At 40.3% G+C, this 25,484-nt stretch overlaps 1 protein-coding gene across 1 annotated transcript in view; it reads left to right on the top strand.

The window, feature by feature from the left end:
* Window positions 1-25,484, top strand: part of ZNF385D (zinc finger protein 385D) — an 897,446-nt gene that overhangs the window by 559,531 nt on the left and 312,431 nt on the right. The gene's annotated exons all lie outside the window — the stretch shown is intronic.

The following is a 25,484-nucleotide window of genomic DNA, read 5'->3' as shown; positions in this document are numbered from 1 at the left end:
GCAATTAAGTTAGTAGACATGTATAATCTGTGACAGAGTATAGAACCTGATAAACCTGAAGCTACATTAAAAGTAGGAAGATGTGAAAGTCATACCCCACTCTCCACTCAACTGTGGAGAATGTCCTGTTCATTGGCTAGATCTGGGTAGGGGTTTGAAGTTTACGGCCTGTGTCTGGTGCCTCATATTTGACCATGTCCCCTGGAGGGGGAGGCCTGGTGGCACTCAGAGGAAGGACAGCAGGTTACCAAGAAGAGACTTGATACCCTATGAGCATATACAGGGGGAGGAGGCCCCCCTCAGGAACAGTCATAGGGGAGGGGAATAAGAGGAAAATGGGAGGGAGGGAGGAATGGGAAGGTACAAGGGATGGGATAACCATTGAGATGTAATAAGAATAAATTAATAAAAAAATAAAAATGTTTTTTAAAAAAGTAGGAAGCTGTCTAGATTTCTGTCTCCTTGACATACAAATGGAGCGGTAGCTCTAGAGCAGCTTCATTCTTTTATGATAGAGTCACATGTGTGTTGCTAATGACATTCAGAAGGGATTTGTCAAATATCAATCATTACTTCTTCCTTCTTTGTGCCCAGCATAAAAACCTTTCAGAGAGATACTGTTCACTCCTAGTTTCAGAAAGAACTATCATATAAGCTCAGTCTATGTGGCTCTGCGTCTGGCAGCACCGGACTAGTTGGTCTGTAGGTTGGTCCATCTGCTGTTTGCTTCCTGATGGGAATGGGTAAGGCTGGAGATCAAAGGTTCCCTCTCTCTCACAGGCAGCTAGAATTCTAAGGCTTGTGGCTAGGGCACAAAGCCAGATTCCCAACCCCTCTGAGGGAGGCAGGGAATGAGTGTTACAGCAGGCTCTCGGTGAGTGCTTCCCCAGCAGTCAGCACTAGAGCAGGCCCCAGTGACAGCAAAGGCAGTTCCTCCATTGCTCCCTGATCAGTAGCCATGCAGTAGCAGTCTCCCATGACCCAATAAATGGAGTCTCAGATGGTCATGGTGGAGTGAGGACCCAGAGGCAACTTTCCTTGTGAATAAGGGATTTATAAACCCTGGGCAGTGATGGTGAATGTGTCTGATTCACCAGGGCTCAGGAGGTCAGGTTATCTCATTACATACCATGGTCCAGTGCCTCAGTAAGATGGAGCCTTTATCACAGGAAGGAAGACAGTACTTAATTATCCTATGTGTGAGGGGATGGTGCAAAGGTATAATTAAAGGGCATTTGTTGGAGGCTAAGATCTCAGCACAGGGTAGAATATTTCCTGGAATTCCTTGTGCTTGTTATCAGGAAGGTTTGGGCCTGTATTTTCTTTTGGGACTATGAGAGTTCCCTGTCAAAATCTGGAATCACCAGAACTGGTGGAGGGAGGATCCGGCTGAGAAAGGAAGTCGTTCTTCATAGACTGAGCATGAAACTGGCTATCCGGAGAAGATGGAGACCCACCTTAACCAGCCGAGTCCGACAAGTCTACGGCCCTTGCTGAGTCTGATGGCACCTTAAGCTGTGTTTTACTCCATTGACAAGACACAGGCATAATGCTGATATACCTTTCTGAGTGATGATCATTGAAAAAGAAATGAATTTGACTTTAAGAATTTGCTTCATTGTGATTCAAAAGATATGTGATTTCTGCTCTAGAAATGCTTAAAGACGGGTGGGTCCTGGCTTTGTTGCTGGAGCTGACAATGCTGGTAAATTCACCAGCTGCATGTAACCCTTCATAGTTGAGTGTGACCTTTGCCTCCCCTGACCTAACAGCAGTGAGCTTCCATGGGTGTCACTGCTGAGTCTCCACTTCCTGGGCATGACTGCTCACAACCTGGTTTTTCGTGGCGGAGGATTTAGTCCTGCCCACTGCAAAAAGCTAGGATTTCTGTCTTTAGGAAAGCTGAGATATTAATAGGCTCTGCTCCTCTTATAGTAAGTAGTATGACAGATGGTCATTTTGTTTCACGAAAATACTATTTTCATCACAATATTTTCACTGTAGTTAGATGGCTGTTTTGAAAACACTGAGACAGAAGTGGCTTATGGGTTTGGTAAAAACTGAGCCACAGCACAATTCTTTGAGTAACTTGGCTTTCGATTTCTATAATTGCCTTTGAGGTATAAACAAAACACAATCATCTTTTAATATTTCAAGAAATCAAAAGTGGTCACAGTGATGTGGTTTTTCTGCCTCGTGTGAGACAGGCGTGTGAACACATTTTCTCTGATTGGAGATTTTGTTTTTCATGAGCCATGGCCTGCGTCTGAATCATTTCTCTGCATCTTTTCAGACCTGGCAGCACAAGCATGCCTGACTGACTGCAGTGTGCTTGGAGGTTTAGATTACTCCTGTGAGGTAAATGGGAAATGGAAGGCTTGCCTTATTCCTGAACTAAACCATTGCAACTTATCATTCAAGCTCTTTGCCTCTCTGAGGGCAGGAAAAGCAAAGGACTTAGGGAGGAGCTTTGAAGAGAGCTAGCTCACACAGTGTGCTGAAGGGAAATAAAAAAGTGTATTCGCGTGAGAAATGTTTCCTTAAAGGCCCAGTAGTTACCAGGAGAAGGCACATCTCTGGAGCTGGAGTAAGAAATAGGTAAAGTTCAACATCCTCACTCCCCAGGGAAGCGCATGGACAGGATTTCTTCCTAACCTAGAAGTGTTGTCAAGTATTACAGAATGCAGAGATGCAAATCACTAACACTTCACCTTGCTACATCCGTCTCTGTTGCTGCTTACCAAGCCTTTCCAGAGCTCATTGAGATAGAACAGCAATTTCTGATGGTCCTCATCAAGAGGACCAGTGTTTTGCTGCTGCTTCTCTGGTCATCTGGGCTTGGCTGGGATGGTTTGCTTTAGTCTTGCATTGTTCTTGAGAGGTTTTAAGGCAGGTGGGGGCATCCTGGCCCTCAGCCCTGGCTTTCCAGGATGTTATTCTCATAGTGAACCAGGGACCTCAAGAGCTTGCTTAAACATGGTCCACATCACCCTGTTAAGCAAGTGACAAAGAAAAGTCCAAACTAAAGCAGAGGTGGAAACACAGCATGCCAGATGGGAGATGGGATTAGAGGCATACCTGGCAAAGGGCGAGGATATGATGTGGGAAATGAGTTCAGTAATAAAACTGACCAAATGTCATCATGAATCCAAGTATGATATCCCCACACCATTTCGCCTTAGTCCTTTCTCCTTGTTGTAGCGTGGTGAGTTTGGGAGCCCATGTTCCCCGCCCACTGACAATACAGTTGACACAGAACTTCTGTGGTGTTGAGATAGACCAAGAAGACAGGGCTTTGCCCGCCTCTTCTACCATCTTGACAGATGGAGACAGAGAGGCTACTAAGACAGTATGTGGGACAAGGGGAAAGGTCCTGCGCAAAGCTGTCAAGCATCTACTTATTTTCTTTAACAATATAAATTTAAGCTGAGGATGGAAGTGAGTAATAGAGTAGATTTGTCAAAATGCTAATATTTTAAACAAAACAGAGTTTTGCAGTCACCTACAGACGCTGTTCCCTCCAAGCCTACTGGGGACATTTTTCTAGTTTACATAATGTAATTAAATTCAAGCCTGATGAGCTCAAATTTATCCCAAAGACATTATTGGCAACATGATCCCAGATGGGGAAAAGGCCGAGGAAACAGCATGTTTGGAGGCCAAGAGAGAATTAGAAAATCATATCTAAAGCTCACAGCAATTGTTTGCAAGTATTCCTCTGCAGGAACACAAAGGGGACTTACAGGCTTTCTGAGCAAGTCTTCAGACCCGTTGGTGTCCTTGAACAAAAGAAAAACACTTCAGTTTCTACCCACAGCGTCAGAGAGTGTGTCTTCTTTGTGGCCTTCTAACAGCTTTAAGTGATATTTATTTGTGTGTGTGTGTGTGTGTGTGTGTGTGTGTGTGTGTAATTATAATTTGTAAACATCATCTGTATATATTTCTGCATCTGCTTAATTTCCTCTTTTATGGTAATGGCTGATGCTCCATTTAGGAATTATATTTCCAGAAACTTAAATAAAGGTTATTATTACAGTTATGTCTAATACACATCAAAAAATTTTATGTAACATAGAACATGTAGCATCGATGAAAAATTTATAAGGTTATATCAAGAGCAACAATACATGCACATTCACATGTTTCTTCTATTAAGTATTAACTTGTTTAATGAAAAAATAAATTTGTATAGCAATAAAAAATGTCAGAAATGCACATATTTCTTTTTCAGAGGTAATTATTTAATGCCAGTGACTGTGACGGAATGAAAATAGATGCTTTGCCCTTAGTGCTGATATGCTCAAGCACTGAGTTTTGGGAGAGTGACAGGATGCTATGTATCAGAATTCTTTGCCACCATTTTACCGTTAACCCAGAAATTATATTTGCAGGGTCCAATCCAAAGCAAGATGCTTTATAAACATCAAAATAACTGGAAAAGGGATGCCAAATGCCACTTTATTCATAATAATAAAACCTTGGCAAGAAGCCTACATATCCAAAAAACTTAACTCAAAATAAATATGACTCTGTCAAGTCAGAGGATATTCTTTAATTTCAATTACAGTATTCAGCATTTTAATGACATAAAGAGAATGCCAATAGTATACTTAACAAAATTTCAAAATGTGAAAAAAATATAAAATATTTACTATCTAAACGGTATATGCCATGATCTACATAAACTTTGTAGCTTAGCTTATTGTCAGAAAATTAATACTCCCCAAAACGTTTTTTTGGTGTGGATTATTAATACTTGTTTCCTTTGTAGTTTATTATATTTATGTGTAATAACATAAATGTATATGTAAAAAATAAAAAATGTTTAAAAATTATTTTCAAGTTTGTTTCAACTTTAAAACTGCTAATTTTGTGATTATTGAAAACTGCTACTTATGAAATTTTTCTTTAGCTAGAAATGTATATTAATTATAGCTATTAATCACATGGTGGACTCTAAGACCTTATCAATAATTCCATAAGAGAATTTTATAGATGGGTAAATGATTCACAAATATCCAAAATACTATGGTAAAACTGTAGAGAATGAAAATCTGGAAAATAGATATGGTATGGGTTCCTTCCTGCTGTGGAGAGACATTCTCCATGAAGTTAGGCTAGCAAAGGATGGTTAACTTCAGATCAGCTGCAAATGAGTTGATTGGCAGCTTGGGTAAATGGTGATGGAAGAAGTACTTCTTATGCCCACTTTGGAAGCAGGAGTGAGTCTTTTCTCACCCTCAATACCACGGGGACCTTGGCAAGTGCAGGACATACAGGTGCTTAGAATGGCATCTCAAGGCTCTTTAGAGAGCAGATGGTGGGTATTGAAAATATCATGCAGCCATTTCTAGAGCATTAGTCACTACCGGATTAGTGACAGCAAAGGATTTTCAAGTGCTCTCTTTTCCAGAGGAATCAACTCAGCATCCCATTTACACTTGATACTATTCTTGCTTCTTGAGTCAGCCCACATGTGAGGGAGCCTGCGTCGTACAGGTGCCAACTTCTCACATCTCCTTCCCTGTCATGCTGCTTAGACTGAGATCATGAAATCATTGACTGCTGGCATGGATCATTCAGTCACAGAGAAGGACAGTCTTTTCAAGCCAGGACTCTTTTCCCGCCCCCCCCCCCAACAAAGATCGTTAAATATTTCCCAGGACTCAACATACCAGGCTTGACCTCTCTGCTTCAGAGCTTTATTCGGCTTTCTGGTGCCTTCTTATCTCTCAGTTAAAAATATCACAGACACCTTATCCTACTTGCCAGTCTTCCTGATTAAAAATGGTTGTCTTCAAAATTCTCCAAGTTGTCTTATCAGTAAACTAGAAAACCAAGTTATTTTCTCTCACATGTAGTCTTAGGTCCACCCACTGCAGTCAACAAAACTTTTAACTTTCTCAAAGGATCCCAGACTATCACTGCATGCCCCATCATGCCCTACCTGGTAATTTTTGTTACCTAACTCATTATTCCCTTTAATTTGTCTTTGTGATTCAATGTAATGGAGACTCTGTTCCCTTTTGCCTCCTTCTACTTCCTTCAGAGTATATATTTTGCTGGGATTTTCTAAAGATGTTCCTTCTATTCTTGCAGAGAAAGGAATTTCAAGAAAGAATAGGGAAGTCTAAAGTGGCCAGGTCTGAATGCACAAAAGGTTGACTTTTTGCTTTCTTTCAATTTTTATTTTTATTGTGTACATAACAATTACTTTCCAATTTTAAAATACGTAGTTCAGTATATATTTATGCTTGTGTCTGTTTGAGCCTCTGTACAAGTGTGTACACAGGTCAAGAAGAGGGCACTGTATTCCTCAGAGCTGGAGTTGCAGGCATTTGTGGAATTCCTGGCTTGCTATGTAGGTGCTGAGATCTTAATCTGGTCCTCCTGATTGCATAGCAAGTGTTGTTAGTTGCTAAACCTCTCTGTAGCCGTTGGGTTCCAGAACCCTCTGCTTCTGGTCTTGTTGTGAGTTTTTACTGTGTCTATGTCAAAAGTCAATCAGAACCATACACTTATGTTCTCCTTGGTTTTTTTTTTTTTCTGACAATGTGCTTTTCCCTGGGCACTTATGGTTTCTTTATGAAATTCTCATATCTGTGTTTATTTCTCTAGGTTCTAGTCTTCAGTGTCTGGTTCTCAAAAGGGAAACTGAATTTGAAGGATGAGTCTGATGCTTTTACATTATGATCCAGCTCAAGGGCTGGGTTGCAATGGATGTAATAAGCATGTATTCCCACAGTATTCTCAACCTCTGTGCTCCAGTTCAACAACCAGCCGGAATAAAGCATACGTTTTTAGTACTTTTAAAAACATATTTATTTATTTACCTATTTATTTATTTATTTTTGATTTTTCAAAATAAGGTTTCTCTGTGTAGCCATGGCTGTCCTGAAACTTGCTCTGTAGACCATGCTGGCCTCCAACACATAGAGATTTGTCTGTCTCTCCCTCCCCAGGGCTGAGATTAAAGACATGCACCACCATGCCTGGCCATTCCTGGTATTTTGAAGAAAAAAAAAAGAGTAATTTTCTCCACCTTACTCTTGCAAGCTGTATACAAGCTGCTTGAGAAGCTGGTGATCATCAAATGACTGCCAGCTATCTCCTAGAAGTTCCTCTTTACATTCAAATTTGTTGTGCCAGTGCTGTGTAGGTGGGAAGACAGCTTCCCGGTATTTCCTAACCTGGCATTAGCAGAACATTTCCATTTTATATTGATATGAAGATTTTTAAACTTACATAAATTAACATTGTCATTAAAGTGTGATTAATACTGATGACAATGACTACTGATTTAATGTCCATATTGCTCAATGAAGTAAAAAAACAAACAAACAAAGCAAGGAAAAGGAAACATTGGAGGAAAAAAAACAAAGGGAAGAGAGGAGCTAGGTTTGGTTCCTAGCACTGACATGAGGTAACTCATTCTCTGTGAGTCATCTGCAGCTCCACAGAAACAGAAACCCTCTTCCGGCCTCCACAGCAATATGCACACCCATGTCCACAGACTAAAGAACTTTTACAATAAACCTTCAAGGAACACAGAAAATCATTAAGTAGCATCCATGCATTGCCACAGCTGTGGAGTGACCGTGCTTAGTGTCATTTGTGGTGGGTATTAATCCAAACTGATGCTTCTGCTCCTGTCCTGCCGTCAACAAGCCACAGGGGCCCTTTGTCATTGCTGTTATCACTCTATATTCAAGCCAGGGAAACACTTAGGATTCATTTGGTTTTTTTTTTTTTTGTCCGCTCCCCATATTTCATAGTTAACTTCAACCTTGAACCTGGCATTTACCCAGTCCCATTCAATCTCACCTTTGAACAATAAATCCAGTTTAGAAGGGAATTCATAAGACTTTTATGGCTAAATAATGATAAGTAATTGCTCCAAACTTGCCAATATCTGCTCAGCACTGTCTAGATTAAGTGAGATGCTAAATTTTAATGATACAGACATTACAAAGGTAAGTTAGAAGTTTCTCTAACCAAGGTTGAGAGCAGCACTATCTGTGAGTGTAAACATGAAATTTCATATTGCGGATTTCCAGCGGATGGTACTTAGTGATGAGACACATAACTCATCAAAGTGTTAAGAATAAATGACTGCTGAATACAGTAACTCCTCTAAGGCTGGAAATCATCACAGAAGAAGGGTCCAAAAACAAACAAACAGAAAAGGAAAAAGATAGATAGATGGGGAAGAGGGCTACAAAGCACTGTTTTCTGTATATGTTATAATCACGGCAGGCTTGATCTCACACTGTAGTTACTATCACAAGACCAGCACAAGACTGAGCCCATTACAGTCCACCATGGATTGGGGAAGGGCTTATGAAACTCCCTTCTTACTGAGCATCTGTGGCAGTTAATAGCCTCTGGGGGAGGGTGAGTCATGTTCTTCAGTAGTATAGCCAATGGTTAGTTACCTATGTGCCAGTAAATAGTCTATGCTCATATTCATACAATCTTATTTAAATTCAGGTGGCCACACTTACATATAAAAGACATTAAACTCATCGGGAAGATGAGATTCTTTGGGAATGGAAAGAGACTTTTCCATTTGGATGTTAAAGACAGTCCTAGTACTGTGTAAGTGTTGCATTCTCATATTTGTCATTATAAGAAAGATCATTTCATTTACAAAAAAATTATCCAAAACAAAGGTTGGGTTAGTCTGTTATGAATTTTCTTCAAATACTTCCTCATATCTTCACACTACAAAATATGAAATCCTTCTTAAAACCCTTTCTCTTCTGGACCTTTCAACCCCCCACCCTTCTGCTCCCCCTCTCTATTCACTTCCCAACCATAAGCCCAACTACAGTAGATGTGTACTTCACACATGTAACCGCAGAAACATCATGTAGAATTCTACTAAGAAATCTGAGGTCAGGACCCTTTTAGTCTACTAGAGGAGTTGTAAGTTGCTATGGAGGCAATTATAACAAATTACATAAGAATTAAAACAAGTTACTAAGAAGATTGTTCTGATGACATACCCAGAAAATACTATCAGCAAAGTCAGGGCAATCTCTGAAAGAAACACTAATTACTTGAGAGTAAGGATGCAGGGTATGTGTCAGATATAAGAGGGAGGGGAAAATGGGAACGCACCCGGTGGGTGACTGTGGAGTCCTGAGATACCTGCCTAGCCTCAGCCTTGCTAAAAGATGGCTCATTCTCTGTCTTTGATTTCCTTTGATAAATGTGGTTTCTGAAAGAAGATCAATTGGTGACTTGCTGGCAAATTTTGTTTTAATTCTGACATCAACATCAGTATCTAGTTTGTTAGTGGATGTGTGTGTGTGTGTGTGTGTGTGTGTGTGTGTGTGTGTGTGTGTCTGTGTGTCTGTGTGTCTGTGTGTTTATGCACACTACTTAGCCACTTCTCAGAAGTAAAAAGAACAGATTGGGTTTTAAAAAACAAAGTCCTATGCTTGACAGCTATATTAAATATGGCCATTGAACCCACAACTTGAGTCAAGTACTGAGGTAGCTAAGATTTGGGTTAATCGAATCTCATCTGTCTGCTCTCCTTACTTGTAACTGGAAAGCCTTTCAAGTACCTTGCTTCAGCTGCAGATGATTTTCTCAGTAAATACAGTTTTAGCCATGTGTTTTGATTTCAAGGTTCTCTGCTGCCTTTGCCTCATGCTAACTCATCATAGCCTATTTTCACTCTGTTTCAAATCTCTTCTTTTAATTGGCATATATTTTTATCTTACTCTTTTTGCCATTACTACTGAATTTTGTTTCCATCCATGACCCAAATGGTTTCTGTGATATCTTTTCTATAGTAAGTTCATGAGACACTGCCCCCAAAATATACAATACAATAAGTATTTGTGTCCTGTTGCAGATCCATAGAGAAAAATTCAGATAAAGTTGGCATGTTACATGGAGTAAAAAAAATGCCACGATTTTACTCTTCTCCGACAGTTTGCTAGTCATGCATGTCTTAGGCAAGGTAGTGCTAGGAATTTAATGATCAAGGACATCACTCCTATGTGTAGCACATGACCTGTTGTATCAAAAGTTAATAGTCTCCATAAGTACTCTTCATTTTTAGAGAAAAGCATGGGATTGTCATTAGCTTAATTCCTCAAGCATGCTTGACTTCCTTCCCCAGGCTGCGCCTTCCATTTCTTCATAGGTTACCATCGTGCTTCCTTTTACCTTGTAGACACAGCTAAAACACACCACCAGGTAGCAGGGTGATCAACATATGGGTCCCCTACAGATGGGAGTAGGGACTGTCTTTGACTCTGTTGCTGGCACTGCCTTATCAGGACCCAGTGGGAGTGGATGTGCTTAGTCCTGCTGTGACTTGAGGTGGGTTAAAACCCCTTGGGGGCCTCCCTTTTTTTTTGAGAAAAAGAAAAGAGGGAAGTGGGAGATGGGGAGCATGAATGTGGGACTGGGAGGAAAGGAGGGAAGGCGCTGGGATCAGGCTGGGGAAAGATTAAATTAGTAAACGAATGAAAAAATAATACTTGACAGCAGTTCCTCCTAGTGTCTATCTATTGGATCCTAGTGTATCCCTTCCACTACATTAAAGAGTAGATTAAAAGCTATTACTATGGATTAGTATGGGAGGAGCAAAGGCTTTAATGTTGGCTCTGGGAAAAGAATAGGAACACAAGAGTTCTGAAAAGAGTTTGCCCACACGGTCAACAGAACAAAGTGACAGCCCACAGACTGGGAAAAAATCTTCACCAACCCTACATCTGATGAAGGTCTAATATCCAAAATATATAAAGAACTCAAGAAATTAAATACCACCAAACCCAATAACCCAATTAAGAAATGAGGCTCAGAACTAAACAGAGAATTCTCATCAGAGGAATATTGGATGGCTGAGAAACACTTAAAGGAATGCTCAACATCTTTAGTCATCAGAGAATGCAAATCAAAACAACTCTGAGATTCCATCTTACACCCATCAGAATGGTTAAGATAAAAAAATTTAAGAGACACCACATGCTGGTGAGGATGTGGAGAAAGGGGAACACTCCTTCATTGATGGTGGGAATGCATTGTACAACCACTTTGGAAATCTATCTGGTGCTATCTCAGGAAACTGGGAATAGGACTTCCTCAAGACCCAGCTATTCCACTCCTTGGAATATACCCAGAAGATGCTCTACCACACAAGAAGGACATTTGCTCAACCACATTCATAGCAGCCTTATTCATGATAGCCAGAACCTGGAAACAACCTAAATGTCCCTCAGTCAAAGAATGAATAAAGAAACTGTGGTACATTTACACTATGGAATACTACTCAGCCACAAAAAAACAAGGAAATCCTGAAATTTATTGACAAATGAATGGAACTAAGAAGGATCATACTGAGTTAACCCAGAAGCAGAAAGACTCACATGGCATATATTTACTTATAATTGGACACTAGCCCATGAGGCATGTCACTTGAAAGTCTTCACTTACCAGGAGATTGGGATAGTTGTGAGGACATCCTATTGGGACTCTGGTGAGAGAAGTATGGGAGAATGGGGAACTAGAAGGATCCAGAGGGTCCTAGAAACCTACAAGAAGAACATCATAATGGGCAGATCTGGGCCCAGGGGTTCTGCTCAAACTACTGCACCAACCAAGGACAATACCTGTAGTAAACATAGAACTCCTTATCAGATCTAGCCAATGGTCAGGACATTCTCCACAGTTGAGTAGAGAGCCTGGTGGCACTCAGAGAAAGAATAAGCAGGCTACCAAGATGAGACTTGATAGCCTATGACCGTATAGTGGGTCATAGACCTAGGGGAGGAGAGGGGAATAGGATAAAAGTAGGAGGAGGGAGGAACAGGAGGATACAAGGGATGGTATAACAATTTAGATGTAATCTGAATAAATTGATTAAATAATTTTAAAAAAGAAAAGAGTTGGTAACAAACTTTTAACTTCCTTCCTTCCTTCCTTCCTTCCTTTCTTCCTTGTTTTCTTAGCTTACTTAAAATAAGGTGTCTCCATAATCTACCCTTCTGTCAAGTTCCTGGTTCTTTCTGTGTCCTTCTCTGAGACTCATTTTCCTCCATCTCCCTCTCATCATCTCTTCCTTCTGCCTTCTTCTGTTTGTCCATCTAATACATTGGACTCAGTGACTAGAGTCTATGTAACCCTGTATGCATCTCCCTTCTGACACATGTTCCCTGTATACTCATCTATCTCTCAGCAAGGGCTCTGGGGAATAAATGGAATTATTACATTTTATCTTTCCAAGCAAGGCCACACTACCTGGGCTCAGGTCATAGACCTCAAAGAATCCATTTTAGACATCATCTAATTGAATCAGTTATGTCTAGGTTTCTGTCAGCCATGAATAGTTCATATTGAAGAGGACCTGCCCTATAGAGTAGTGTGACTTACAGCTGCTATGAAATGTGTAAATTCCCTACATGCCTATCAACGTTGACTCCTTGCTTCTTTCTAGGAAAACAAGATTGTGAAATCTATGACTCATATACTCATGACCATAAACACATGTAGAGAGGATGTGGGTCTTTTTAAACCTGTTATTTTTATATTTCCAAAACAAACAAACAAAAACCTCACAAGCAAAATTATTCTTCTCATGCTTGTTTCCAGTTCTTGTGTGTCAGCAGGTAGCATGAAAACAGAAAGCCTGAGCAGGTGGGCGTGGTGGCACATGCTTTTAATCCCAGCACTCACGAGGCAGTGGCAGGTGGATTGCTTTGAGTTTGAGGCCAGCCTGGTCTACAAAGTGAGTCTAGGACAGTCAAGACTACACAAAGAAACCCTGTATTGAAACAAAAAACAAAAACAAAAGCAAAAATCAGAAAGCCTGAGCAAAGGAACACCATGACTGGTAGCAGAAATTCCAACACTATTGTACACTCCTCCTGTCACATGATGGTATGACAGCCCCATTTCCACAGAAAGGTCAGTAGGTAGGTATTCTACATTTTGAATCTGTAATCATAATGCACATACCTTTCCAGAAAACAATCTGAGCTTTTCCACACTCTTGTGACAGAGGTCAAGCCTGCCTCCACATGCAGAATCTTTATCACACTTAATGCCCCTTCTATTTAAAAATGATATGTTTATTTATTGTTTGGACATTTTCATACATTTATATAGTATTTGAGTCATATCCATCCCACCAACTCCTCCTAGAGTCACACACTTCATTTCCCTGCCAACTTCTTATTTTCCTATTGTAGACATTAACACCTACCAGCCCAATCAGTGCTGCTCATATGTGGAAAGGTGTGAGGCTATTTCCTGTAGGCTCATTGCCAATGGAAAGTGACTCTTCCTCCTTCAGTACCACCAACTGCCAATATCTCCTTGGATAGGGCTTGAATCTCCGAACACTTCCCCATCCATACTGAAGTTTTGACTGGCTTGTTCTTATGCAGGTCCTGTGTACGCATGGGTGCTGTGAGTTGCCATGCTGAGAAGTCTGCATCTTGCAGCTCTCCTCTTCATCTGCCTGTTCTTCTAGAACTCTTCCATGATGTTTCCTAAGTTTCTGATGGGAGGAGGTTGATATAAATGCTTCATCCTCAGCTTTGCAATCACAGTTACTTATACTTGGTACTTTGAGCAGACATGAACTTCTGCACTAATCATTACCCACTTCACAGAAGGTCTTCTGACCAAAGTTGAGAGCAACACAAATCCAGAGACAAAATGAAGTGAGGTTCCTGAGTCCCAGGGCGTGGAAAGGAGTGGGGTTCATGCCTCTTCTTGAACACTTGACTCTTGTCACCATGTTGGTTTTAATTATGGGCCTTTGCACAGGATTTTAGCTATGCCTAGGCTACTTTTCTCTTATCTTCAAATAATATCAAATTCTTTTACCTTGTCATGTAAATATCAAACCTCCATAAGCCCTTTGCTAACTCCTGCCCATTTCATCAGACTGAGAGAGATATGGACCAATGTGGAATTGTAGCACTCTACTCTCTGGGCACTATAAGAGCATTCAGATCATTCTGTGTCCTTGTTCCCTAACATATGCTTGGAAGCTGGGTATTGATAAATATTTATTAAATGTCTAGTGGAGTAAAGAAGCAAGTTGTCCTAGCTGGAGCCTCAGAGAAGCTTATTATTTATAGTTTCTACAGGTCAAATTCTCTACACATTTCTGTGCATCATAGATTATTTTTCTCAAAACTCATTTAATATTCTTCCCTGGAGAAGAATATTAGTCATTTAACTAAAACAATGGAATTTTATGTAGCATGGGTTTATAATCCTAATCATTTGGCAGGGTGACTAGAAAGATTGCAAATTCAAGTTTCTCTTCAGAATTTCCTGAGACCCTGTCCCAAAATAAGATGTAAAAAATCAAAAGACAAACAAACAAAAAACCATTGAGAATGTGTCTCAGTGTAGAGCTCTTTCTAGCATGTGTTACTTCTCACTATTGCAATACCTAATAAGTAAACAAAGAAATCAAACAACGACATTTTAAAAGATGTCTTATTTCAGAACCATTAGGTTACTTGACAAATTACTCATTTGAAAACATTTTCCAAAAAATATTATATTTTCAAAAGGTCTATTTTTTGTATAGTTCGTGCACATGAATGCAATCCCAACAGAGGCTAGAAGAAAAATGTCACTAATTTTGGCTTAGATAAAAGAGTAAAGTCTCATAGAAGAGGACACTGAATAGATCCCCCAAATATGAGTGGTGTTCCTGCAGGTAAAAAATGTGTGGGGAAGGCTTGATAGCCAGTTGACAAACATGAGTCCATGAACAAACAATGGTGTTGAAAAGTAACTTGTCAGAATTTGGCACAAATAGAAAAGATATAGAATTTAAAAATGGAATTAATTAGTAAGAAAGAATGAATGTAACAGCTGAATCCAGATGGTTTATATTTTTTGAGATTTTGTAATCTTAAATATAAAATATAGGGATTACCTTCATCTTAATATCAGTAATGGTGTCTGTCTGCAAAAAAAATCTGCCTAGCACAATGGTGGGTGTTTACCTTTCTAAAACGCTTTCCCAAGAGGATGTGGGTTGCCATTTTCAGTTCGGAGAAGTCTGGTTGATCAGATCACAGCAAAACTAATGAAAAGCATCGTGGAAGTGACAGCAAGATTAATTAAGTTCTTCCCGTCGTATTCCCGTGTGGCTGTGCAGGGTTCCTTAGGGTACCACTGCTGTTAAACAGCATTCCTGGTGACAAATACTGGAGGTTTTCTGAAGTGACACTTTCAAGTCAAGGGTAAAAATCACGTCCAGTCATTGCATCTATGAAAAAATTCTTCCTGTTTTTAGCAACGTCAAGATGAGATTGAAATATAACTCAGAGAATGTGGGAACTGTAATGCATTATTTCTAGTTGTACTCTGTGTACTTTAGACATTTTGAGACAGGGAACTGAACAAATTCCCACATATTGTACTTGACTGGAGGCTCAGAATTACACACACCGGGGAAGACTTTCAGTTAGTCCAAATTCTTACGACTCAGGCATGTGCAGGGGCTTGGTTTCTGCTCCCTCAGTATGCTTACTATCAGCTTCCATGTTAAAAAGGAGAGGAATGCCTGTGACCTCAATCAATTAGAAAGGTTTCCTCAATTCATCCTGAAAGATCTTTTTCCCCTCATTTTCAAGGCAAACAAAATTTAATACAAGGTTGTTTATATCCTTCCTTTTGCTTGAACACACATTTGTTGTGGAGCTGGGGAAACGGCAGATTCTCAAAGAGCTGTTCACAAGCCATAAATGAATTTGATTCTAAGAAAAATTGGAAACCTCTGGAGTGTACAGTATCTTTCAACCTGCTACACAAGATATATTAACTCATGTTATTGTGTCACTGAACGTCTTCGAAGGCATATTAATGCCTGCTGTCCTTGGAGAAGCTTTGAAGATAATTCATGTATTTGTTCGGCAAACCCTTCCTATGTCCTATGTCAAATAAAATCCTAATCCTTTCACATAGAAGGAACCTTCACACCCATTACGGCCTCTGCATCTTCATATTCAACATTACTTTTCTTGAAGACATTTAAGGAATTTTCTCCTTAAAATTCTAAAATCCCTTGCTCTCTAACACCCAAAGTGTATAACCTCACATTTGCATATATGTATATGTTCATTTACATATATGTATATATGCAAGTAAGAGATCAAGTTGTTTCAGAAGCAAAGAATCTGAGTATAGTAATACAAACTTCTAATGTTAGCTACATATAAACATTAAGCAAGAAGGTTACAGGTTCAAGGCCAACCCTTCTGAGAACCTGTATTCTTTTTTTTTTATTAATTTATTCTTGTTATATCTCAATGGTTATCCCATCCCTTGTATCCTCCCATTCTTCCCTCCCTCCCATTTTCCCCTTATTCCCCTCCCCTATGACTGTTCCTGAGGGGGATTACCTGCCCCTGTATATGCTCATAGGGTATCAAGTCTCTTCTTGGTAACCTGCCGTCCTTCCTCTGAGTGCCACCAGCTCTCCCCCTCCAGGGGACATGGTCAAAGGTGAGGCACCAGAGTATGTGAGAAAGTCATATCCCACTCTCCACTCAACTGTGGAGACTGTTCTGACCATTGGCTAGATCTGGGTAGGGGTTTAAAGTTTTATGGCCTGTATTGTCCTTGGCTGGTGCCTTAGTTTGAACGGGACCCCTGGGCCCAAATCTGCCTATCATAATGTTCTACTTGTAGGTTTCTAGGATCCTCTGGATCCTTCTACTTTGCTATTCTCCCATGTTTCTCTCCTCTAGAGTCCCATTAGGATGTCCTCCCCTCTGTCCCAGCTTCCTGGTAAGTGAAGGCTTTCGTGGGACATGCCCCTTGGGCTAGTATGCAGATATAAGTGAGTATATACCATTTGAGTCTTTCTGCTTCTGGGTTAACTCACTCATTATGATCATTTCTAGTTCAATCCATTTATTCACAAATTTCGGGAATTCCTTGTTTTTTATAGCTGAGTAGTATTCTGTAGTGTATATGTACCACAGTTTCTTTATCCATTTTTCTATTGATGGACACTTAGGCTATTTCTGTGTTCTGGCTATTATGAATAAGGCTGCTATGAACATGGTTGAGCAAATTTTCTTGTTGTGTGCTAGAGTATCTTCTGGGTATATTCCAAGGAGTGGAATAGCTGGGTCTTGAGGAAGCCCTATTCCCATTTTTCTGAGATAGTACCAGATAGATTTCCAAAGTGGCTGTACTAGTTTGCATTCCCACCAGCAATGAAGGAGTGTTCCTCTCTCCCCACATCCTCACCAGCATGTGGTGTTGCTTGAATTTTTGATCTTAGCCATTCTGATGGGTGTAAGATGGAATCTCAGAGTTGTTTTGATTTGCATTTCCCTGATGATTAAGGAGGTTGAGCATTTCTTTAAGTGTTTCTCAGCCATTTGATATTCCTCTGTTGAGAATTCTCTGTTTAGTTCCAAGCCCCATTACTAATTGGGTTATTTGGTCTGGTGGTGTTTAATTTCTTGAGTGCTTTATATATTTTGGATATTATACCTTTGTTAGATGTATGGTTGGTGAAGATTTTTTCCCAGTTTGTAGGCTGTCACTTTGTTCTCTTGACAGTGTCTCCTGCCTTACAGAAGCTTCTCAGCCTCATGAGGTCTCGTTTATTAATTGTTGACATTAAGGCCTGGGCTGTTGGTGTTCTGTTCAGGAAGTTGTCTCCTGTGCCAATGTGTTCCAGGCTCTTCCCCACTTTTTCTTCTAAGTGACTTAGTGTCTTTGTTTTTATGTTGAGGTCTTTAATCCACTTGGATTTGAGTTTTGTACAAGGTGACAAATATGAGTCCAGTTGCATTTTTTTACACTTCGACCTCCAGTTAGACCAGCACCATTTGTTGAAGATGCTATCCTTTTTCCATTGAATGGATTTGGCTTCTTTGTCGAAAATCAAGTGACCATATGTGTGTGGATTCATATCTGGGTCTTCGATTCGATTCCACTGATCAACCAGCCTGTTGCTGTGCCAGTACCATGCTGTTTTAATTACTATTGCTTTATAGTACAGTTTGAGATCAGGTTTGGAGACTCCTCCAGAGCACTTTTTATTGTACAAGATTGTTTTAGCTATTCTGGGTTTTTTGCTTTTCCATATGAAGTTCAGAATTGAACTTTCAATGTCTTTAAAAAATTGTGTAGGTATTTTGATAGGGATTGCATTGAATCTGTAGATTGGTTTTGGTAGGATGGCCATTTTTACTATGTTAATTCTCCGGATCCATGAGCACGGAAGATCATTCCATCTCCTCATGTCATCTTCGATCTCTTTCTTCAGAGTTTTGAAATTTTTTTCAAATAGGTCCTTCACTTGCTTAGTTATAGTAACTTCTAAATATTTTATATTGCTTCTGGCTAATGTGAAGGGTGTGGCTTTCCTAATTTCTTCCTCTGCAAGCTTGTCATTTGTGTATAGGAAGGCTACAGACTTTTTTGAGTTAATTTTGTATCCAGCCAATTTGCTGAAGGTGTTTATCAGCTGTAGGAGTTCTCTGGTGGAATTTTGAGGGTCACTTATGTAGACTATCATATCATCTGCAAATAGGGATAATTTGACTTCCTCCTTTCCCATTTGGATACCCTTAATCTCCTTTTGCTGTCTTATTGCTCTGGCTAGAACTTCGAGTACTATATTGAAGAGCTATGGAGAGAGTGGGCAGCCTTGCCTTGGAGAACCTGTATTCTATCCCTAGGCTCCACGTGGTAAAAGGAGAGAACCGACTCCGATATATTGTTCTTTGACCTCCACTTGCGCCATGACATATCTGTGCACACATACACACACACACACCCATACACGCATGCTAACACACACAGGCCAACACAAACTATGTAAATACAAATTCAATAAAAAAGAAAAAAGAAACAAATACAAATTAGGAGTAGGACTAGGAACCTTTGTAAAGCACTAGCCTAACTCATGTGAGGCCCTAGGCTAGGATGGGTTATCTGACATATGCATTTTCACAGTGATAATGAGGTGTATAATCATTTGATTTCCTGTAAGTGAAGGGCAAAACTCGGTGTTCTCAGCCCGTCAACATCAACGCACAGTGGCTATTATTTTTGGGAAACAGCGTCTGCATAGGTAGGTGGAATGGCTGGAGTCCAATACATAAAGCCTAGATACAGATATATGCAATGTTCTGGAGGACTCTGAGTTGGGAAAGGAGAAAAAGGATGTGCAAGAGAGGATGTCTTGAGAACTGTCAGAAGGAGAACATACTTCTTAGTATAAGAGGATGAGAGCAACTAATCAAGACACATCCAGGGATAACAAGTCTCCTGGGAAAGCCACCGTGAGGTCCACAAACTTCGTGTCGGTCCTCCCCTGCTTGATCTCCCTACTCTGACCTCTGGGACTTGGTTTCCACATTTGACTTTCTACCTACTTGACCCACAATACTTCAAATCTCTTTCCTATGAGGTAGAAGCTCTCATAATCCTGGTTATCCTTTCCATAAGTCTTGGGATTCTTTAGCTACCATCCTATGCCGATAGCACTTGAAGGCTCTTTTTCCAGGCTATTGTCGGATTCCACAGAAGGGCTTGCTGCTCCCTCAGTCAGAGATGGGATCTGGTGTCCCTAGCATGTCCAAGCTACTCTGGCTCATGTTACTGCTAATGGAGTCTGATGTCTTACCGCTACATATGTGCTTTCTGTGTAAATGAACAGAAATACCCTGAAATCATGAGCCCAAGTAAATCGTGTCTTTCAACTATTTAGTCACAGTACCTCAAATAAGAAATAACTTACACGTCTTAAGTTGCACGCCATTCTGTATAGAATGCTGAACACATGTCCTATCCTGCTCTACCAGTCTTGAGAAAACAAACTATCTTTTTGTACAGTGTTTTTGCACTGTGTGTTTGCCCTGCCTGTCACTTACCATATGCCTTAGTTGTCATATCAATCGTGGTGTCATTTTGCTTGTGCTTTTGTAAAGTTTACTTAATAATGCCAGTACCTCCCCATCCTCACCCAAAGTGCACACTAATACAACTGGTGCTTTATAGTCATATATATATTATATATAAATGGTGATTTTGGAGTGGGCGCTGGTTTGAGTACAGACTTTAATTACAGTATCACTGTAGTTGGATATGTTTTGAGGTTGTGCAAGTTTTCAAGTGCTGAAATTTCATTTCTATCCTGGGGTATTTATAGGCACAAACAATTCAGATATGGTATCAAAACAGGGTCTTTGGAAGACAGTTAGAATTAGGTTAGGTAATCAAGAGCTTCCATAACTGAATCCTCATAGCTTTGTAATAAACACACACACACACACACACACACACACACACACACTGTACTTTCACAGTATCTACTTCTGTGTGAAGTTTTCTGCCATTTTAGGACTCTTCCCACCAGAAGACCCTCACCAGTTGAAATCCCCTGACCGTGAGGCTCCACATTCATCAGCCATATAAGCCAGTTCCCCTCCTCTCCCGCTCCCACCTGCCTTCTGTCCTTCCTTGCTTGCTTCCTTCCTTCTTCTATTCACTGACCACACCCCACTCCCATTGAGTGCAGGCCCTTGTTAATCCAAAAACAATATGCTGACACTGAACTACATCCCTAGACCTTCGTTTAGTTCATCTGTCTGTGGTATTAAGCTATTGGCAACAGAAAACAGACCGATGAAAGTATGTTGTTATAATGATTCTATTAATTAATAACCCTCTTTGCCTATTTCTAGAAGTAAACGTATTCACTTAAGTACATGTTTGAAGAAAGTCATATCATCTATATCGTCTCTAGAATGTGCCACCATCAGTGCTTCCACTTACCAGGCAGCTCTTCTGTAACCTCAGAGAGTCAGAATGAATCACAATCTACATGTGGAAGGCTCCCTCAATAGACATACCTTTGTAACTCTTGGATGGTTTTGATTCAAACTAAGAATGTGATAGACATGTCTCTGTCCTGTGTCTATGGTACTGGAAAAGAAGCAATAAACAATGGTCCATGAATGAATGAGCTAAAGGTTTTTGGGTCCTGCGTTGTGTAGATGGAGAAATATCCATGTCTACTGGATGCATTAAAATATGGACCCCTCCTGGATACAGAGATGCTATGAGTGCATTCATGAACCTTCAAAATCTAGGATAGCCTTTAGCACTTGGTAACAATTTTTGAATAAATAAAACATTCCTATATCACAACAAGGTAAGAATTCTAGGGAGACCCCAATATTAATAATGAGAAATACAAAGAACCCCCTAATAACTGGCTATCAGGAGAGACAGTAGTACACAGAAGAAGGAAATACACTAGATATAATTGGGAAATATGTTATTTAAAGGATTTTTATTCTTATCACAGTGCTAGCACATCTTTTTATAGATGATTAATTTTTTAGATTAAAGTCCTCAGGCATTTAATTTCCATAAGAGTGTCAAGAGAGAATCTGAGAATAAAAATGATTTATGAGTTTGTAACACTGTCTACACAATCTAAACAATTCTGATTAAAACACTACAGAGATTAATGGAACTCAGCCATTGTTCTCATATAGACAAATATTTCCATACTTTTCAAGCTGTTTTGACATTAGATGATGGACTATTAGAGGTACACTCAGGCTTAAAATAAATAGCCTCCCATTACATGCCATTCACATCAACATGTACTCATCCAACACATTATTATATTTTCAGCAAATACTCAGTAACAAATATATACACAAACATGTCCTCCTGCTCTTAAAATATTCTGGTGTTCATCCTTACCATGGTTCTTTTTCTCCATCTTCCCTTGAAGATCCAGTCTCTTGAGCTTCATTGCCATCTACAAAAATGATGCCTTACAAATAAAAACAAAGGTAGCACATCTCTTTAGAAGTTAGGAAGCCACATGGCTGAACTGCTCTTGACTGTGATCACTTACATACACTGCAGGGATCTCAGACTCAGTATGGCCCTCCCTGGCCACCTCCAGTCCCTCACCCCACCCCCTTGTCCCACCCATAGTCTCTTTTGTATGCTTATTTTCATCTTTTCAGTTGCCCTACCGCCTCCATTTTTAGATTGTGTCATTTCTATGTTCTCTTTCATCGGTTACCCAATAAGCCTTTGGGAAATCCTTCTAAAGCATTTTGACATCTGCACAGAATGTAGCCACATTATGACATTACAGCACTGTCACCCTGGACCAGACCGCCATCCCTTTCTCAATGATTTCATAGACTTCCTAACTGCTCATCTGGTAGCTGCACTTATTCCTTTAGTCCTCCACACACATCAGCCATAATGAACCCAAGAGTGTTTCAAATAATTACTTCCAATAAATGCCATCTGCTCCAGTTTGTTTTCTGTTGCTATAATAAACACTAACCAAAAGTAGCCTAGGGAGCGAGGGCTTATTTCATCATCCAGGTCACAGCTCATCATCCAGGGAAGCCAAGGCAGGAACTGAAGGCAGAAGCTTGAAGCAGAAACTCTGCTTCCTAGTGTCATCGGTGTATTCATGGGGCCCAGCCAACCAGCCTAGGGATGATGCTGCCTATTCTTTGTCTATACTTTGACCCAAATTCTTAGATCATATTCAGCTCCTGGCTCCATATTGGCTTTGTTGTTTTTCCTAGTTCTCCTGAGACATGACCTTTTTTTAATCTCTGCACTTTCTGCTGTGTTCTTTACTCTGCAGAACAATATCTGGAATGTAAAAAGCATTAAGAAGACGACATTTTGTGTATGGAAAATATTGAACTAATAGATAATCCATTCATTAGATGACTAATTTGCTAGATCATGGTGATATAAAAGAGCCCCATCTTTCATTTGCTTGACTGACAAGGATAATTCCCACTGGACGTTCAAGCACTGGAGCAGGGATGAAAGTGGAATGCAAGCTGGAGTGAAGGATGTGAGGTGTAACACACTTAGAAATGCAGAGTGAGTAAGGCCCTGGTGAGGAAAGGCCTAATCCACCATAACAGATGGAATAGACAAAGGTAGCCGACTTAGCAATGGAGTACCATGATCATATCGTTTTAAAGCAGATAACAGTGCAGCTCCTGACAGAGATTGTCCATTGGCAATCCTAGAGTCAGCAACGTTGGATGAGCTTTTGTTACTTCTATGAGGACAAGAGATAAGAGCAAGTTAGACTGAAGGTCAGAGAAAGGTAACAGGAGGCATAACTGGGCTAAGCTAACTCTTTGCTAAATTACGGCTGCATGCAGCCATAAGAATCTGAAAGGACAAACAAGCTCACAAACTGTGGTCTGTAGTACCACCTGCCATCTGTATTGTGTGGAATTTAAGAACAGCTGCTGCTAAGCATGGACAGATTCGATTTGTGAAAATGCATTGCATAAAACACCATCAGCCCCAAAGAACTGACTGCAGGCACAAAGAAAAGCCTGATGTTTTACACACAGTACAGCTGTACTTAGTGTGTTCATTCATTCATTTCTTACAAGCCTTTATTGAATAGCAACAAGTGACAGGTACTGTAAGGAAAGGGGACAATTGAAAATCACTGACCTCATGTAGATTATATCCATATCCAGTGAGAAGAAGTCAAAATAAACAGATGACTGCATTAGTAAGCCAGATGATAATTGCTATGGAGAAAAAGAACACACACACATACACACACACACACACAGAGAGAGAGAGAGAGAGAGAGAGAGAGAGAGGGGGGGGGGGGATTAGGAAAAGCCAAAAGAGGAGTGCATTCTGTCAAGTAGGGAGTGAACGGCAGATGAACCTCTAAGGACAGCTTGCTGCTTGCCCTAGGTGAGGAATTAAGGCTTGCAGCCATCTGCCTCTGGGAGCAAAGAAAGAAAAGTCATATACCTACAGTGCTCCAATCTAAAGTATTTTATTGTTTTGGGTCATTGTTTTAGTAGGGAGAGAAATATTGCTATTCGGTTAGTCTCAAAAGGAGCTGACCTGATTCCTCTCGGACACACTCAGGTTCTGAGAGCTTCTCAGAGATAGGGCCAGACAAAACTCAGAGACTTAAACCAGATCTTTCCTTCCTGGCTCACCCTCTGGAAGTGACTCCAGGAAACATGTCAGGTGCAGCTGACATATTGGCAACCCAAGAGAAGCCAGTGGCAACTATGGCTTCATTAGAATGTTATCACTTTAAATGAAAACAAACAAACAAACAAACAAAACGCACACACATATGCACCATTAAAATTCTTTGAAATTAGTGGCTATCGGTAATTATCTCTATTATATGTTTTTGGTATATAATCCTCTATAAGACAGTCAGCCGTTGGCATATTCTGTCACCTAAAACTCTGCAAATCTGTAAGTTCATGGTCATGTTATTGTAACATCCAGTGGCCTGTGCACTAGGAATAACTTACCTGAGCCAGTACACATGGCAGATGTGTTTGTGTAAGAAACCTGTTGAAGGATGCTTCACATCTTCCACATATGAGTAGAAAGGCCTTCTCTCTCCCTCTCTCTCTCTCTCTCTCTCTCTCTCTCTCTCTCTCTCTCTCTCTCTCTTGTTGTTTTGTTTTGGGTTTTTAGGGGTTTTTTGTTTTTTGTTTGTTTTTTGGTTTTGGGAGGTTTTTTTGGTTTTTGTTTTTTTTGGGTTTTTTGTTTGTTTGTTTGTTTTTTGTTTTGTTTTGTTTTGTTTTTGAGACAGGGCCTTATCTCTTTAACTGGAAAAGGTGCTCTATTTGTGACAAAGGTAACATCTACTTTCTATATCTAAGCTTGCCAGTAATAAAAAGGCAGTGTGTGCAAATGACTGTAAAATGGCAGACAAATGCAAAGGTGTCACTCATGGTGGAAGCCAGTTCTTTGACATTTTCAGTCTATCTTTAAACTTTTGTCTTCATTAATTTATTTACTTGTTCATTTTACATCCCAATCAAAACCCCAATTCCTCCTCTCCTCCCAGTCCCTTCCCCCACTACCCCTGTCCCAGGTACCAACCGACCCTAGCACAATCAGGACTAAGTGCCTACTCTTTCACTGAGCCAAGACAAGGCAGCCATGCTAGGGAAACAGGATCCAGAGAAAGCAACAGAGTCTAAGTCAGACACAGCTTCAGCTCCAATTGTTAGGGGACCTACGTGAGGACCAAGCAGCCTAGCAGCTTCATATGTACAGGGGGCTTAGGACTAGTCCATGCATGTTGTTTGGCTGGTGGTTCAATGTCTATGAGCCCCCATGGGCCCAGGTTAGTTGGCTATGTAGGTCTTCTTGGGGTGTCATTGACCCCCTCCCCCAGCCACCTCAATCCTTTCCCTAACTCTTCCATAAGACTCCCTGAGTTCTGCCTAATGTTTGGGTGAGTCTCTGTATCTGTTTCCATTATCTGCCCCTCAGATGACAGTGATGCTAGGCTCCTGTCTGTAAGGATAGCAGAATACCATTACTAGTGTCGTGTCGGGTTTGTAGGTTTCACGCTTTTTCTCAAACCTGCTTTATTTGGGATTCTTTAGTGCTTATACCTCCCTGCCAACCCATCTATCCTAGATAGGAGAGAATAGAGGTTG

This window comes from Acomys minous (assembly GCF_964271855.1).
Source record: "Acomys minous genome assembly, chromosome: 9".
NCBI classification, from domain to species: domain Eukaryota; kingdom Metazoa; phylum Chordata; class Mammalia; order Rodentia; family Muridae; genus Acomys; species Acomys minous.
This window is presented reverse-complemented; position numbering and strand designations above follow the sequence as displayed.